Source organism: Heterocephalus glaber, unplaced genomic scaffold (genome assembly GCF_053883595.1).
Source record: "Heterocephalus glaber isolate CG9 unplaced genomic scaffold, H.glaber_assembly_v1.0 deba00000896, whole genome shotgun sequence".
Lineage (NCBI taxonomy): Eukaryota > Metazoa > Chordata > Mammalia > Rodentia > Bathyergidae > Heterocephalus > Heterocephalus glaber.
This window is the reverse complement of record NW_028258170.1, coordinates 2765302-2781741: the sequence shown is the minus strand read 5'-3', so window position 1 is coordinate 2781741 and position 16440 is coordinate 2765302. Positions and strand designations below refer to the sequence as shown.

General features: G+C 39.0%; 1 pseudogene across 1 annotated transcript in view; it reads right to left on the bottom strand.

The window, feature by feature from the left end:
• LOC147828882 (olfactory receptor 4A5-like) overlaps positions 1-16182 on the bottom strand; it is a 34510-nt pseudogene extending 18328 nt beyond the window's left edge. The window contains exons 1-3 of the transcript XR_015450005.1: positions 15813-16182; positions 15143-15256; positions 13361-13512 (exon numbers count right to left, since the gene is read on the bottom strand). The product of XR_015450005.1 is annotated as an olfactory receptor 4A5-like (transcript). The remainder of the gene's footprint in view (positions 1-13360; positions 13513-15142; positions 15257-15812) is intronic.
• Positions 16183-16440: the final 258 nt, after the last annotated feature.

Sequence of the window (16440 nt, the reverse complement as noted above, 5' to 3'; positions counted from 1 at the left end):
TGTCATTGTGCAATGCTTTGAAACTAAAATACTGATTTCTCCAAGCTGAAAATCTGCATATGGTAATATCTTTTAGCTCCATATTTGCTAACCATGCCAAAACCATAACTTTATGTGACATGCAAAGTATATTCAGCCTCCTCTTTATTTGCCTTTCACCAGGTGTCTTTAGATTTGTAATGTTATGGAAAAATAAATTACAGAATTCACTTTAAGCATCATTTACATTATATTTTAATGAGAGTACTTTGATTAAAAGAAGCATTTAGAATGAATTTTGAATATGTTGCATTGAATTAATTTAGGTCAATAGAGAAATAAAACCTCATTTCTAACATTGTATTTATATTTCTATAACTATATATTTAAACTTCTCTTCTATATTTCAGGTTATTTGATATTATATAGTTTCCTTTTCTAAGTAAACATTTTATTTCAACTTATTAATCTTTTATTATATTACTTTAACCCCAGCATGTGGTTGTTTAAATTATTTATTTTTTGAAAAGTTTTACTTTTTGTAAAATTATATTTATTGGTACTGTCTAAAGTGCAACATCTCTATTTTTAAAGTTATGAATTTATTGATATATTACTAATTCAAACAATTATTTTGTAAGTATCGTGTAAATATGTAGTGTATTATTCAAATTTCTGAATCTTTCACAAAGTTATTTCTTCTCCTAAATCAATATTACCTCAAATTACTATTTCTTTATTTTTTGATACCTATGTTTTATAATCCATTTTATAGGTATTCCTTGTTATTTTTCTTTGTATTTCAAATCAAGATTTTAATAAGCATGTATTGTTCAATATGTTGTCTGGGCTCATCTGTCATCATATACATATCTTTTCAATTTCATATATTTATTATGATCTCTTGCAACTTTCCTGTTAGTTTTAAGATGTGATTTTATATTGTTCTAATTTGTATGCATTTCTATGATTTAGACAGACTATGCCAGGGTTTGTTGGCAAAGCAGTCAATTGATATTATGCTTTATAAATGATATTTATGTAAGGGAAACTCTTAAATTTTTTAAAATTGAGAACGACAAATTTTCTTTAAAATATACAGTGGAAAACAGTAATATTATATTAATAAATAAGCATAGTAAAATTCAATGTCAATCAGAAACAAACGTTTCAATGTCTTGTTACTTTATTAGAGCACTGCATATCTCACGTAATGGCAGTTATTTTTTGAAATAATTTATTATCACATGTTACATGATGCAAGGTCAGAATGTTATACAATACAAATACAATTTTTAAAACAACGTAATACAGCACTGCAGAATATGAATAGCTGTTCTTTATCCTACACAGTTACTGTAGAGACACCAGTAAAATGTTATCTTGCTACACACTAAGCATGTTTCAGACAGTAACTGAATAGGCTGAAGAAATCCAATTCACATATCTGATCCTTACAGAGTAACTCTCAGGTAAGTACTGGTGCTATACAGATTGAGGGTCATGTAATAGAAAAATCATCCTTTCTTAGTTCAAGCAAAGGCTTCATAAATTTTTTCTGGAATTTTCTATAAATCTAACCCAGTTCATATCCTTTTCACCAGAATAATTGGATTCTTAACATAGGACCTATTTGGAGTCTACTTCAACAGTTTCTCTTACTGTCCTGGAAGGAGAAACAATCATTTCACTTTTAAAATTATTGCAGTAGCACCCTAGCTTCTCTCTGGCTTTACTTAGTCAATTGTGAAACACACTGGAAAAGACTCTAAGGGAATGAAGGTAAAATACACAGTCTAAGCACAGTCTCATCTCTTTTTTTTTTGAGCTTGCTATTTTAATTGCAAACTTAGTGACAGCAGAGTCAAGGCAGGGACTTAGCTGTCCATTGTAAGAGGTGCAATGAAAGAAATACAGAGACTTTGGAAAAAAAGATTGTGCAAGATTTCTCTGTCCTTGGGAGGGAAGGTGGAAGAGAAAAGGTCATGGGACAAAATGATTTCATACAGGAGGCCTCTGTCTTTGATATCAGAGCCTTTTACAATTTTCTATTTTTATCAGCCTCATCAATATGAGGATAGTGCAAATATAATGGTACAATAGTCATAAATGAGGAAGGCTTTTTCCTTTTCAAATTTGGATCCCACTGCAAAGAACACACAAAGAAAAAACGCAGGATATTTAAGGAGCCTTGAATTACTGAAGAGAGCCCAGTATCCTCTTCAAGATTTCATTGTTGATGTGCTCTGCCTGCAGCCCTGGAACCTCACAGGGACTAGAACTTTCCCTCTGGACAGTGATATTGCTTTGTGGTAATGTATCCTTTTCTCAAACCCTACAGGACTTCATCACATGAGACGTACACATCTAAGCCTTTACAAGGATCCACTGCTAAGAAATGACACTGTTCACTCTCCCTACACCTCTAACTCTCACTATACAGCACTCTCACTCTCCTAGTTTCCACCAAGGGAATCTCCTCATTCTTCCCTGGAAACCTAGGTCCCCAAATGAACCAGGACACTTTCAGTGGTCTGGCTTCAAACTTTCTGCTGTCAAATATCAGCAATCAAAAACAATTCTACCCTTCATCATCTTATTTATAACTGAATCTGTCCACATTCCTCTCTGGGCTTTCTTTTCCATAGCTTTCTTTTCCATCATTCACTCTGTATCCTTTGCTCTTGGCTTCTGTCATATATCTGTTTTTCCATGTGATCACATAAGGGTAAGGACCCAGATTATCTCCTCAGCACTTAGAGCAGGGTTTCAGTAAGTATATTTGGAGGCTGAATTTATAGAGGATGCCACTGAGTGGAGCACAGGAATGGTAAATCACTCACTTGCAGTCTCTCCACAAGTTACAGCCCATGCTCATTTGAATGTTCAACAAAATGTAGAGGGGACATGGATGGGGCAGCTACCTACAGTAAGAGAAAACAGTCATTTAGTTTATAAAATAAAAACATATATATCCCTGTAGGGTCACTGTGTTACCACACCAGGTACACACACATCTCACTAACTTTAAAAGCTCCCCTGCAAGCCCACACCTTCTTATTCATCACACAGGGGAGGAAGGAGTCCAAGAAAAGAAGGCCTCCAACAAGGAGCCTGCAAGGAGGCAAGGGTGCCTGGCTCAGGATCCTGGGACCTGAGATCCAGCCAAAGACAGGTTAAGAGACACACTGTGACCTGACTGGGAGCTGCGGCCTGGGAGGGAGGGTCTCTAACCCTAATTAAAGAGGTCCAGGGACAGAGGCCTGCATCTGTCCATCTTTTTTCAGGCCCTGTGTCCTCTCCAGGGCAGCTCATTTCTGTCTGCATTTTTTATTCCTTCCCATAAATAAAGCATCTTCCTTTCTTAAACTTCTTCCCTCTAATTCATTATTGGTCCTGAGTTTTTGATCAGGCTGTCTGCTCAAGCTTGATATGATGCTCCTATAATACAATCATGCTTTTATTTACAATATATTTCCTGATGAAAATTTTATCATTCCACCCATGATAATGTCAGTCATAAAATAAATCTGTTCCTGGAAATTTCATCTATACTCAGTCAACAACAACAACAACAACAACACAACACAAGAAAAAAAACCCACAATGCTGTCACACTACTATTGAGTGTAGACATTATTCTTGCAAATTTAAATAGTTATGTGACAAATGAAAAGTAAATAAATACAGTTTATCTACAACTTAGTGTATCATGAGGGAATGTGTTTCTGCTCTCCTGTGGAACTTGTAGGGAAAAGGGGAAATCCTTTGCTCATTTTCTCTTAGAACATCAGTCCTTGGCCTAATGTCCAGTAATCATCCATGGATTTGTGGCCAGAGGGGGTCTACATGCTGCAGTGCCCTGTGTGCTCCTTGTTGTGGCCCTGGAAATACCAGGCAGGGAGACAGAGTGCACAGTGCTCTGGTTAAATGTACGCTTGCTTGCTGGGGCTCTTTTCAGATAAGATTTCCTGGCTAAGTGTCCATTTGATCAAGGCCTGAACAAATCTGCTAGGGTGATTTAATTTACCTGAGAATTAAAATAGAGTAATCCACAAAAATACAACAGTCATTTGTATAAAAATATAAAACTAATTTGTACCAAGGAAAAGAATATCATGTAATATTTCAGGTTCTTACATGGTTATCATCTTTTCTGTCAGAAAAAAATTGTATTTTTCAAATTTCTAGACAGACAGTATGGGAAAAAGTTGTTTTCACCAATCGACTCAGAGTAAGTATCATTTTTAGAATGGGAGTCTTTTAGAAAAGGAAACATGAATAGAGATTTTATCATAAGATTATGCATAGACATACATTTAAAACTTATGAAAGTAATATTAATATATTCAAAGCAGGAAAAGAGTGTTGATAGAATTGTAATGAAAACTCAAAATGTAACCATAAAGCTTAGATTGTTTTTTCTTCTTCTTTTAGAGAAAAGAGGGTTCTGAAAGCCAAAAGCATAAACAGTTTGCCTCAGGAATGTGGAGTAACAACCCTATGTTTGAAAACATCTTAATGTTTAAAAAGATTTTTTGTTTTTGTTTTTGTTTTTTTTTTTGGTACCTAGGATCAAGCTCAGGTCCTTGTGCTTGCAGGGCAGGCGGCAGAACCACTGAGCTAAATCTCTGGCCTTAAATTTTTTTTAACCCCTCAGTCTTCATAGATATATTCAGCAATTCATTACTATATGCAGTTTTTAATATGATTGTGCCACACCTAAGTTTTCTAAAATGTGAAATTGATTTGTAATTTAAGCCCAGTAGCACTAGGAACTAAATGGGAATGAAAGGTAAACTGAAGTTATTTTTCTTATAGTTTATTACATATCCTTGCTCAAGTTTGCCAAAACAAGCTATGAACAGGAATAGAGAATTTTTAGCATTCTCTCAGGAGGCAAAATATCTTGGTAGAATTCCACTGATGAGAAGTGACTGCTCTGACTTCACAAAAGTTCTTTTCTGTGTCCTTGTGAGCTCAAATTCTGTGGGTAACAGTGACTAGGGCATAAACCTTATATGTGAATTAAATGTGTTAATAAAGAAAACATTTAGCGTGTATCATATTCAAGCTAATTCTACAAGACATAACTTTTATCATGTCAGAAGCAAATGTCAATTCATACCATATCTTTCTCTATATGACATTTGAATTTTTTTGTTCATATTCAGTAAGTTTTTGTCAATTCCAAGGAAGAGTAACCTAATTAAAATAATCACTGGGCCACTCATACAAAGGAAACCTGTTTTTAGTCATTCAAGTTAAGTATGGAATTGGATTTCTCAATACTTTAAAACATTGTACCATGAGTAGAAGAAACTCCACCAGTGTGCCTGGCTTCATCCACATGGGGCTGACAGACTCTGCAGAGACACAGCTGGTCCTCTCCATGCTCTTTCTCCTGATTTACCTGATCATGGTGCTGGGGAACGTGGGGATGATACTGATCATTCACCTGGATCCCCAGCTTCACACCCCCATGTACTTTTTTCTCACATACCTGTCACTTCTCAACATCAGCTACTCAGGTGTCATCACCCCTAAAACCTTACAGAGCTTACTGACTTCCATCAGGAACATCTTGTTCCTGGGCTGCTTCACCCAGATAGTCTTTGTTATAGTCTTTGGTGCTGCAGAATGTTTCCTTCTCTCCTCTATGGCCTATGATTGCTGTGTAGCTATCTGCCACCCCTTGCACTATCCAGTCATTATCTCTACATGACTGTGCCATTCCCTGCTCACTGGCTCCTATGTTATTGCCTATTCTACTATGAGTGTAGTTTTCACAAGCAGGCTGCATTTCTGCAACTCTAATGTCATCCAGCGCTTTTTCTGTGAGTCAGTCCCATTTTTAGCCCTCTCCTGCACTGACACATTTCAGGTTGAACCCATTATATTCATTTTTTCAGGATCCATACTACTGCTGCCCCTCATCACCATATCTGGATCTTGTGTGTCCATTCTCACCACTATCCTGAAAATTAATTCCACTGCAGGTATGAAAAAAGCCTTCTTCACCTATGCCTCCCATTTCCTGAGAGTCACCATCTTTTACAGCAGTACAATTTTTGCTTACCTAAAACCAAAGATATCCTACTCCTTGGGAAGGGATCAGGTGGCTTCTGTGTTTTACACAATTGTGATCTCCATGCTGAACCCTCTAATTTACAGACTCAGAAAGGAGTTGAAAAGTGATGATGTTAGAATCATCCAGAAGAGAGAATGCTGCAGGTAGTTGATATCACAGTGGTGCTAAGCATTTACACTTGTCTTTTTCTTTTTTTAATGGGAAATTACTTAGTCTGTTTTGAAGCCAAAAATTGTGGCTTCACTTACTGTTTTGTTTTTTTTTTTATTGCTCTCCAGTTCTCCTTTCCTTAACATGATAGTGGCCATTTTCAGGCATAGGTTTTTACACATTTATGTTTCACCTGACTATCATGAAATATGAGTCAATCTGTGAGTAAATATAGGTGGCCTCAAGGGCAACTAATGTGCAAAACAAGAAAATATGCTGGTCATATAGAAAAGGACATCATAATATATTCAAGCATGCTCTAATTTTACACAATTTTATATTAGTCATTTTGCTTATAATAGATATTAATAGCAACAATGTTTTCGGAAATGGCTTTAAAATCAAGAATTGGGCATTTAGATTCTTGCCCTGACACCTTTCTAGCATACTACCCAGATTAATTCACAGAAATTCTAACAGTCAGTATGGTCAAGTCCACAAGATATATAATAATCCCATGTCCATCTGGTCAAAGGTGGTTGTAAAATGTTGATGGCAGTGACAATGAATTCTGGGTATTATCATCAGATGCCTTGTATTACTATGATATTTAATACTTAACACATTTTATATGGATTAAAGATCTCAATATAAAGACAGGAACTCTAAACTTTCTGGAAGATAAGTTAGGTAGAACTCTTGAAGATATTGGCATAGGAAAAGACTTTATGAACAAAACCTCAGTAGCATGGGAACTAGCAGAAAGTTTCAAGAACTGGGATCTCATCTTATTAAAAAGCTTCTGCACTGGAAGAGAAACCACCAACAGAGCTGACAACCTACAATGTGGGAAAAATTTTTAGCAGCTATAACTCAGACAAAGGGCTACTATCAAGAATAATTTAATATATAAACATAACACCTGAAAAAGAAAAAAACAGAAGCCAGGAGCTCCCAATTTTGGATTCAGCATAAAGTTAAATATTGAATTAGAATGAAGTTATTGGTAAGTAATATGTCCTAATATTGAAGAATTTTTCAAAAATGACAATTATTAGAGAAAAGAAAAATTTTGTATTAATTATTGACATTCCTATGCATATCGTTCAGATCAGTGGTTATGAGCACGTCTATATAATCAATATATTTTTTCTGTATTTTTTTGCATAGTATTTGCTGCTTGCCTTGTTTACTTTGAGGTTGTATATCCAATAATGTGTGTAATTGTATCATGAAAGATTAAGATGTTTTCAGTATATGAGCCATATTGAACCTCTTATTGAAAGCAATTTGATACTTTTATAAGATGCGGCTTTTGTTACATTAATTTTAATATATTTTTCTGAGTTAGAAAATTTATGCTATTGATTTTTGTTGGCAAACCTGTCAATAGATTCTCTAACTTGAAAAATGATATTTAAATTGAAGAAATTCCTAAATTTTAATTTAAATTAGTGCTATTTTATTAATGACATAGGGTATAAAGCACTTACATCATAGTATTAAATAAACACAAGATAATCTCTTTTCCATAAGAAACATTTAAACTATTTGCATTTGCCCAATGATTTCCTTCTCATATCACTACTTAGCTCATGTAATAGAAGTTATTGCTCTGAAATAATGGGAGATCTCATTCCCTCTTTCATGGTGCTAGGGCAGTTTGCTATTTAATATATTTATGATAATTTAGAAGACCATAACAACAAAGAAATTACTAATTATTAATTAATTATTATGAATGGCTAGACAGTAATACTGATATTATATGTTTCTAAAACAGCAGTCACTGAAACATGTGCATTTTTCAATGTTTTTTACATTTTCTAATAGAAGACATAGTGCTTGGCATTGGGGGCTAAAGCTTCCAAGTCTCAAGTATAAACAGATACTTAAAAATGAACTTATTAAAAGAAAGAATAACTTAACAGATGATGGATGTTGACAGGCAGGGTAATTATATTAGGAAACAGTTTTTCTAGTGTGATGAATCTTTCAGGAATAGACTCACTCAACACAAAACAATACTCATGGCTATCACCTGAATTTATTGGTGTATCACACTTATCCTGTGGCTCAGATTACTTTTGGGTTGGCTGTTTTTGGCAGGTAACTCAGTGCTCACATTCTCCTATCTTTTGGTTCTGTTCTCTTCTTCCACATTGTTACAGGGAGTTCATCCAATATTCAGTGTAAAGGAGAGGTGAGGATTTGTTTTACGAAGGAAAAAACATTATGCAGATTTTATTCATATGAATGCTTTTCATAAAACACTTTAATTTATTAAGTAGATAATTACTCACATTACTTATTTCACCTAATGTACATTTAAGGAACTTTATTTTTTCATCATCAAATTCATTAGCAGAATATTTTCATATCTTTCACTTTACATTTTAACTTTTGTGAGCCCTTGATGATATCTATAGTTTATTCTTGATATTCTATTTGTTATTCTCCATGCAGTAATGACCTTTGCTTTGAACCCCAAATTATAATAATGGCTACCAAGTATATATATATCTTTTCTTTTTTGGTGCTGGTGATTGAACCCAGGCCATGAACAACAATAGGCAAACACTGTACCATTAAGCTACATATCCAGCCCTTATTGAACAAGCAGCAAGAACAGATGGCTTGAAAAATAATGATCGATTATCACCTCTTTTTTGTTATTTTTCTCATAAATGCTATTTTTATATGTGGCTTAAATTCATAATGCAGTAGTATTACTTTCCTTCGGTCCCTTAGTTTTAAAGTAATCGAAATTAAAATTTCCATTATTTCTCACATATCAATTTACATTTTTACATTTGTCCTTTCTTTTTCTGGAAAGACTCAAGTGTCCTTGACAGTTATCCTTCCCATGATCCTTTGAACTGCTTAATCAATGGCTTAATAACTTTCTTATTTTCAAAAAAGTGTTGACATGTACCTCCTCACATTGTTCCTATTTCATTACTGCTTTATGTTAGACTATTTGGTAGTGCATTTTATTCATTCCATTTCCTAAACAATAATTCTTAGATAAGTTCTGTTGTTTCTTTTTCTACTACATGATTATTTCTTAATCTGCAGTGACTCCACTGATGACCCTGTTGTAGGATTTCATGTATCTGATTTTGTGTGATAGCACATGCATGCATGTGTTTGCATGTGTATTTCCAGTGTGATACTGAATACTTTTCATATCTTCCATCTACCTAGTGCAAACTCTGACAAGTTCATGGATGTTGTTTACCCTCTCAACTAAACTCTGGATGCCTTTAGACAAATACTATCAGTAGTGTGTATATTTGAACAAGTTGATCATATTAGTTATTTTTTTCCTTAAGTTTATTTGTACATTTTAGGTATACAATATTCTTATAGTCATCATTGGGAACTTGTACCTGTACGTGATGCTCCTTGGTTCTTATTTTTTCCCTATTCCCCTGCACTCCCTTCAAACCCTCAACCCATCCCTATTTACAGACTTTGTTTCCATTTCTTCCTTTACTCATATTTTTTCTTTTCCCTTCTTGCTTTTCCCCTACCACTTTAGACCTTTTCTTCCTATTACACAATATCAATTATATATTTTGACCCTCATTTACACTTTTTAGGTTTTCACACCAGAGAAACTATTTGGTATTTGCACATGTGTGTCCTATTTATTTCACTTAAGAGTATGGCCTCAATGTGCAGTCACTTAGCTATAAATGCCACTAGTTTTTCCTTCTTTATAGCTGAGTAGTACTCCATTCTATAAAAAAAACCCACATTTCTTTCTCCAGAGGCACAACCATGTCAGGTGAGTGGGGGACACAAGGAAGTTTCACACACTCAGATAACTAAAAAACATGCAGCAGCTGCAGCAAGTTTACTGCCAAACAGGATGTGGGGTTTGGGGTGCTTTGTCCAAGCACAGGTATAAGATGATATTGAGGCTCAAGATGGAGTTGAGTTGGCTATCATAGTCCCAATTCCTCTAAGCATGATATCAAAGTATTGACTCAATTAGAGACTTAATTGGGCAAGGGATTATGCAAGCAATTGTGGTAGGATCTCATACATCAGTTTTACAGGTTTTGCACTGTTTTGTTGCCCGGGTTAGTAACATGGTCTGAAATGCCATGATTTCACCTGTGTGAGGAATTAGTCCTGGAAGGAGCAAGAAGCAGAATCCCCAATTCCATCCTGTGGCCCATTTAGAGTTCAAGGGTCTTTGTATCAGAATTGGAACTAGGCACCCATGTATCCAAACTCTGATATCATTAGTGACATCTGGTAACCCTCTATAGGAGGTAATCTTTACACAGCCCCAGTGAGAGCAGGAGAAGTCAGTTGAGGACCCACAACCCTGCTGTCCAAATGGATTGAAACATGAATGCGCATAAAACTCACGGCTGCCCAGGGTGATGAACAGTTAGTAGTAGCTTTCCCAATCTCTCCTAACTAATTTACAGAGATCAACCTCAGGGAACCTGAGAGGATGCCAGGTCAGATGGCACCAAAAGTGACATTACCTAGAAGTTTTCCTGAGTGAACAGAGGTGAGGAGAAAGGAGTGCAATTCTCCTCATTGCATCTCCCCAGAGTTCATCCTAGTCAGACCAAAGACAATAACGACAAGCATCACAATCATGATTGGACTAGCCTTAGCTTTTAAGGATCAAGTCCCAGTTCAGCAGTCCACTGTTTCACACTATGATGCACGAATGGTGAACCCAGGTCAAAATTCCATCAACCTTGAGACCCAAGGGCATTGTGAGGATGACTGTGTATTATCCCTTCCAGGCTGGAGTTAGTCCTTCACTCTGAAAAGCCTTGATGAAGACAGTATTACTGGGATGGAACAGGTGGCATGGTGTAGAGGTGGGCAGGGGCTGAGTAGCTCAAAACTGTGAGTAAACAGTGAATGGTTAGAAAATTCTTCTAGTGCCTCACTTTTCACTTTGGGGACCAGTGGAGTGGGTCTTCCAAACATAATTTCATAAGGAGTAAAATCTGTTTTATAATGGGTGCACCATACTCTAAGGACAGACAACAGCAGCAGGCTGACCAACCCTTCACCAGTTTCCAACATTAATTTGATCAGATTAGATTTTAGTGTCTGCTTCATCTGTTCCACTTGCCCAGAGCTTTGGGGTCAGTAGGCACAGTGGAGTTTCCAATTTATACCCACCCTGTGCCCTACTGACTAACTGAATTATAGAGGTTACAAAGTGGGCCCTTTGTCAGATCCAGTGGACACAGGTATTCTTAATCTGAGAATTAATTCCTGAAGAAGCTTCTTTGTCTCCACTGGGGCAGTCTCCTGCCAAGTAGCATAGATATCTCCCCAACCTGAGAAGTTATGTATGAAAACTAGGAGATAGTGATTGCCACCTGCTGGTGGTTTGATCTCTGTGAAACCCACTTCCAAGTGTTCTCCAGGATTCCAGCCTTGGAATCTGACCCTGAGGAATCCAGACTGGGGCTGGTGGGGATCTACTTGTACACAGTTTGGGCACATAGTAGAGAGCTGGTGGGCCTGCTACTGTAACTTTGAAAAGCAGTATCTTGGAGCTAAAGCTCATCCATCTTGGAACCACCCCAGTTACTTTACTGAATATAGCTTCTGGATGAGCTCTCTTCCTAATGCCTGAGGGAAATAGATGTGATGATCCAGACATATACATCAGCATTTGGGAACTTTCTTTGCTTGCAGGTGGCCTGCTTATTAATCTTCCACACTATTGTAAGTGGGAGTAGTTGGGAGCAAAGAGGGAGGAGAACTCATGGTTGGCAGGATGACTAAGAGTTCAGCTGGCCTCACAGTTGCCTCTCTGGCTGTGTGATCTGCAAGATGATTGCCTTTAGCCTTGGGAGTATTCTCCTTTTGGTGACCATGAACCTGAATGATGGCCACCTCCTTGGGAACCCATACTACCAAAAGGAGAGAAAATATCTCTTCTTTGTTCTTGATGGTCTTTCCTGTTGCTGTCAAAAGCCCTTTCTCCTTGTAAATGCTTGCATGGGCATGTAAAGTAGCAAAGGCATACCTACTGTCTGTGTATACATTTATCTTCTTTTCCTTTTCCTACCTCAAGGCCTGGGCCAAGGTGCTCAAATCTATCTTTTGGGCCGAGGACCCCTTGGGCAGAGGCTGGGCCCAAATGACTTGATCCATTATACTCACTGCATTCCCCGCCCTCTGCACCCCACTTACCACCAAGTTTCTTCCATCTGTGAAGAGCATAGCATCTGACTCAACTAAGGGGGTGCCTGATAAGTCCAGTCCAATCATACCCCTGGGTCTGGTCCAGTACCTCTTCACGCTCATGAATTGGGGTGTCAGGGTCATCACCTGGCATGAATGTAGCCAGACTGAGAGCCCCTCCTGCTGAGAAGACTATGTCAAACAAGAGGCTGAGAAACTGAGTGAGGCAGCCATTTGACATCCATTTGTTAGCCCCCGAGTAGCGTCCCTACTGAATGAGGAGCATTTAGGACTAGGTTCTGTCTGAGGGTCAACTTATCACCCTCCTTGACCAATAAAGCTGTGGATTCTACTGCCCAAAGACATGAACACCATCCTGAGGCCACAGGATCTATCTTTTAGAGAGATATACCACATGGCACTTCCAGGGTCCCAAGGACTCTGTTAAGACATCCTTAGCAATCCTTCTTACCTCATGGATGAATAGAAGGAAAGGCTTACTAACATTGGGTAGTGCCAGAACTAGGGCTGATACCAGAGCTTTTTTCATATTCTGGAAGGATTTTCTTCTTCTATTCCCCACTCTAGGGGTTGATTTCTTTCCATTCCAGAATGGAGGTTCCATGCTATCTCAGCAAACCCAGGTATCTACAGGCAACAGTATCCAGCTGCAAGTAGGAATCCTCATACCTGATTCTTGGTAGTTGGTGTGGTTATCTGGAGGATGATCTTTTCATGGCCTGGGACAAAACTCTTCTTCCTTCTGAGTATTCATACCCCAGGTACAATACTTTAGGGGCACAGAGTTGTGCCTTCTTGGCCATGATGCTGTAGCTCAACTCCTCCAGGAGCTGAAGAAGCTCTTGTGTCTCCTGCAGACATTCTGAATATCTAGTAGCAGCTAATAACAAATCATCCACATATGGAAGCAGGGTGAAGTTAGGGATTAAAACTCACCAAGTCCTTCTGAGGGGGCCTCAATGAACAGGGTGGGTGCATTTTTGAATCCTTGAGGAAGGTGGGTCAAGGTGAGCTGGCATGAGTCCCTGGAAACAGGGTCAGTTCACTGCAATGTGACAATAGGCTGGGTAGCTGGGTCAAGGAGAACACTGAAAAACAGCACCTTTTAAATCTAGCACAGTATACACTTGGTGCTCAGGAGACAGCAAACTCAGGAGGGTATAGGGGTTATGGACAATAGGATGAAAAGTTACCACTCACTGATTAACTTCTCTTGAGTCCTGAACCTGCTTGTAATCTGATGTCCCCAGTTTTTGTACTGGCAGGAATGGGGTGTTCCATGGAGACAGACAGGACCTTAACATCACAAAGTCCACCAACCTCTTACAGTGAGGGGCTATCCCTTGTCTGGCCTTCTGAGAGATGGGGTATTGTGGAGGTCTAATCCCAGCAAGGGGTATCCTCAATCAGGTATGGAAGTTTTGAACTGCTCCTGTGGCCCCCTATGTGGGGATGGTTTTTGATGAAAGCCCTGCCAGAACATTTTTTAACATTGAACTCTCAGTGCCAGTGGCCACTAGGAAATGGACCAGTTGGCCCCCTACTTCAACATTTACCATGGCTCCCAGGGATCATGAGAGAAGAAGCCCTAGCCCCCTCAATCTGAATCTTCCTTTCCCTCAAATGTGGGGAGGGATATCAGTAGAGGGCATTCTTTTTTCTAGTGCCTTTCTTCCTTGCAACGGACACATTGATTTCTGCCCTTGGCTTTCTGGGGATCAGACCTTTGAGCTTCCTGGGGTTGTGTCCCTCAGGGTCCCCTCTGATGGCTGCTGCCAAGATCTTTGCTTGCTTCCTGGCTGATCTTTCTGCCACAACTATGGCCAATTTTTTTTTTTTCTGAATCCCTATTGTTAAACACCTTGTGAGCTACTTCTCATATCTGAGGTGTGTTCATTCCTTGGAACCCCTCCAATATTTGTAATTGTCTCCTCTTATCACGTTCAGACTGAGAAACATAAGCCTAACATGTAGCTCTATTTTTCTCTGGAGCAGAGAGTTTGAGCAGGTTGTATACCTGGAAGGCCTCTTGGAGAATCTCCAGGAATGCAGTGAGGGACTACTCTGGTCCCTGTGTTACTTCAGTGGTTTTTGACAGATTTATGGGTTTCTGAACTGCTGTTTGAATACCATTCAACAAGTTCTGGTAAAAAGTAGTCAAAGTCTGTGTTCCTCCTGAAGCATTTGGATCCCATTGAGGCTGCTCTGAGCGGAAACATTATTTCAGCAATTTGTGGGCCTCTTCCTCTGAACACCTCCCCAATAAAACCTTTCTAGCCTCAAACCACACCCTGTCCCATTCCTCAGCAGTTAACAGGGTCAATAACAACTGCTGACAGTTATCCCAGTTTTGTGGATGAGCCCTAAAAATGGAGTCTATTAGAGAAAGTAGAACCTGGGGATTCTCAGAGAACAGTGGATTCTTGGTTTTTGAGTTGTAGAGATCAGAAGTGGAAAAGGGAACATATAAGAGAATGGGCCAGTTCCTGGGCCTGCCTTATTGGGAGGAGGGGCATCTCTCAAAGGCAAGAGTCTCTGGATTGCCTCTTCCTGATGTGGTGCCCTCCTGCCAGGATGGGAGATGCTCTCCTATAGGGGGAGAGGTGGCAGGAGAAGTAGAGAGAAATATGAGGGAGTTGGTGGCAGGAGGGTCACAAAGGACAGGAGGGAGGGGTGAACTAGGGTTATATGGCGGTGGATGGGGGAGGGCTTCCTTACCTTCTGACTGCCGCAGAACTGACTACATGAAGACTATGGGTGTAACAGGTTGTGAAGATGATGATCTCATAGTAGAGAGACTTAGGGCAGGCAGGAGATACCCAAAAATAGAAGCTACAAGAACAAATAAAAAGATAAGAGGTCCAGACACAGAGAAAGAAGCCTTAGTGTTTATGTGGTGCTCCCTTGAATGATGTAGCAACAGACTAAGGAAGGGGGTGGTCCTCTGTGTGAGGAACCCCTCAGTTAGTTGACTGGCTCAGGCCTCTCAGCCCATTGAAGGACCATCCAGGATTTAGGGTATGTTTATCTCATCACACCAGCACCCATTTGGCCTTAACTTAGATGTGCCCATGAAGTGAAGTATGACCTTTTTCAGAACCTGTAACTTTGAGGGGGATTCCTCATCATTGTCTTCAGGAATGGATGGAAGATTGTACAGTTTACACTGTATGTTACTATTCATTCAGCCATTCAAACAGCAATCATTTAGAGGCCAAAAACATTCCACATCCATCACCAAGGATTTACCAAGTTGGCTGACTTGCAGCCAGACCAGACTAGACCCAACCAGAGGACCATCTCAGTCAGTGTGGTGACCTTCTGAGGTGCCCAGGGAATGCATTCATCAAAGACTATTTTTCCCCATCAGAACCAGAAGGATCCTTACCTGAAGACCAGACCAGATATATGCCACAATATTTGGAAGTTGTCTCAGGCATCTCTGCAGTTTTCTCAGTGTCAGCAATGAGACTATCTGGCAGCGGCAAGTCTCAGGGGGTGCCTCCCTTACAGACTGCAGACAGGAGGAACCACATCAAAGTGAATCTCCCCATTCTGACCATCTTGCTTGGGTCTCCAGCTGTTATGGATGAGTGAGTTAGAACAATGGAGATGTGCCACACGGTGTCAGCTTTGAGTCCCTTTATTAAAGCCAGTGACTGAGGGGAGTTAGTGCACAGAATGTTCTCTTTGCAATGGGAAGTGGTTTGATTTCTCCTTTTAAATTATGCTTTCATTTGGGGAGGGCTCAGGAGAGAGAAAGCAGGATCTTACAAAAGCAGAAGCATCTCAGGTTAGTGGGGGCCACAAGGAAGTTTCACACAATACAAGAGCTACAAAACATCTTGCAAATGCATCAATTTTACTGGTAAACAGGATGCAGGGTTTTTATGTGCTTTGTCCAAGCACAAGCACTTTGTCTTAGCACAGGTATAAGCTGATGTTGTGGCTCCAGATGAATTTGGGTTGGCTGTCACAACTACCTCTATGTTTTTTTTCTCCCCCCCCCACAGGGA